Source organism: Triticum aestivum, chromosome 4A (assembly GCF_018294505.1).
Source record: "Triticum aestivum cultivar Chinese Spring chromosome 4A, IWGSC CS RefSeq v2.1, whole genome shotgun sequence".
NCBI lineage: Eukaryota > Viridiplantae > Streptophyta > Magnoliopsida > Poales > Poaceae > Triticum > Triticum aestivum.
In genome coordinates, this window is record NC_057803.1 from 97155716 (window position 1) to 97158113 (window position 2398).

Sequence of the window (2398 nt, forward strand, 5' to 3'; positions counted from 1 at the left end):
CTGAAGATAAAAGCCTTCCTGGCAACGAGCTTGCCGGAAGCCGGCATCGAGAACGTCAAAGTTCTCTGCTGAGGATAAAAGCCTTCCTGGCAACGAGCTTGCCAGAAGCCGGCATCGAGAACGTCAAGTTTCTCTGCTGAAGATAAAAGCCTTCCTGGCAACCAGCTTGCCGGAAGCCGGCATCGAGAACGTCAAAGTTCTCTGCTGAAGATAAAAGCCTTCCTGGCAACGAGCTTGCTAGAAGCCGGCATCGAGAACGTCAAAGTTCTCTGCTGAGGATAAAAGCCTTCCTGGCAACGACCTTGTCGGAAGCCGGCATCGAGAACGTCAAAGTTCTCTGCTGAAGATAAAAGCCTTCCCGGCAAGCCAGTATCGCTGGGGGCTGTGAGTGCCAAGAATCGTCCACGGCAAACCAGAGTTGCCGAGGGCTGCACTATCAGATAAGTCTTTTATCCCTCATCATGCATCCTCTTATGGACTAGGGAAAGCGAAACCACGTTTCTCCCCGGAAACTGCCGTGCTCCGTCGTCTCTAGGCCCTGGGCTCGTTCTCGGGGCCAAGTTTGGTCGTAGTCGCGGCAGCAAAGGGATGAAACGAGGAGACCGCACCCACCTCGTTCCTGCCTCCGTTAAAAGCGTGAGAAAGGTTGAGCGACGTGGGAAGGCGGCAGGGCCTGTTGCCGGGAGATGAAATGTCTGTCCGAGGGATACCAAGGATTTGCTCCTTGGCGTGGGTTTAACTCGCGAGACAAATAACCCGGCAAGCATCCCCTTTCATTAAAAAAACATCCCACTCAGGAGGCAGGTCAAGGAGGCGAAAAGGGCAAAAGGAGTGCTTAGGCGAGCTACGGGTGCCAGAAGACACCAAGGGAACATCCCGGGGGCCGTCCGAAGGCTGGACGGCGACGGCGGCGATGGAAGCAGGGCTCGAAGACGGGGCGACAGGACGTCAGCACGCTGTCGAGGGCACCACGCCCTCGTACTCCGGCTTGACGGCCTTGTCGCCTGCCCTCTTCCCCTTCCGCAGCCTCCCTACGCCAGCCGCCCAAGGAGACGACCCCGGGGAGTTCAAGAAGCCGGCGACGCAGATGATGGGGTCACCGGTGCCGCGCAAAGCGGCACCCGACGCCTAGTCGGACCCGCTACCCCGCCGCCCGCTACCCTCATCGTCGCTGTCGCTCCCCTCCTCGTCGCTCTCGCTCGAGGAGGAGCCTTCGCTGTCGGAGGAGCTGTCCACGTAGCACTTCGCCCGAGTGCTGAAGCACCCGAAGGCCTTGACGGAGAGGAGATCGCCCTCCATCAACTTAAAATGGAGGGTAAACCCCTCCGTCAAGCTGTGGATGCGGGCGAACGTCATCCACCCTTGATCAAGATACATCACATTAGGGGCTGGGAATGCAACGCGGACTCGCGTGCCGCTGATCCCACAGCCCCTCATGTGCAGTCTCAGCGTCTCGGGCGGCTCCACTTCCATCGCGCGCGCAAACGGAGCTGGAAGCCGGAGGCGACGACGAGGCGCCCGGCGCAGCCTAACGAAGAACTCACAACGGTCGTCCCCTATATGGACCGCTGTGGGGGGGAGAAGCCGCCGGCGGAGGTGAAGCTGACGCGCTGCCCCGTCCGCCTCTTCCCCGAGCGCCTCGACCTCGTCCTCGACCTCATCCGCGACCTCGCCCCGTCCCTCTTCCCCTTATGGTTGGCTCTGCCACCACGGGCGCGGAAGAGGGAGAGATGCGCTGTCTGGCGGCGACCCTCGCTGCCACTGATGAAGGGCCTGGGTTCCCTTTCTCCATGGCAGATGAGAGAAAGGGGAGCAGAAGCTGAATAAAGGAAAAGATGAGAGAGTGCGGGTTTCTGTGCTCCCATCCCGCTCTTTATAAAGGAGTGAGGTGGGGGCTCGGCCGCCCCGCTCAGCGAATCAAGACCCGGGAAGGGCAGGGAGTCGGGGCCAACCAGCTCGCGACGGCCCAGTTTCCCACTCCACCGTCCGTGACCCCAAGCACATGGGAGCCGCGTGGCGGGGATGCAGAACTAAGGCGACAGATGAGGCGGCCTCGCTCCGCCCCGTGAGCGTGGGGAGGGGACGTCCCAAAATCCGTGCACCGACCCCGTCCAGTAAATGCACCACGCCCTCACACCTACCTCCGTTTAAGGAGGAGGGCGTGAATCGTCCCCATCATCGTGGCCCAACGCATGCTCGGGGGGCTTAGCCCCACGCACGCCACCCACGATCTCACCCACGACGCCGCGTTTGACGCGTGCCGTTCTGGGCGTGCGCGGTGGGAGCGGAGTTAGATTCGGCGTGACCTAGGCCGCGTGTGCCCGTGCACTATTTTGGGCCTGGCCCAACAGCGCTCGGCACCGTGTATGGCCCAGGCCCGGGGGCTCCTATCGGTGTA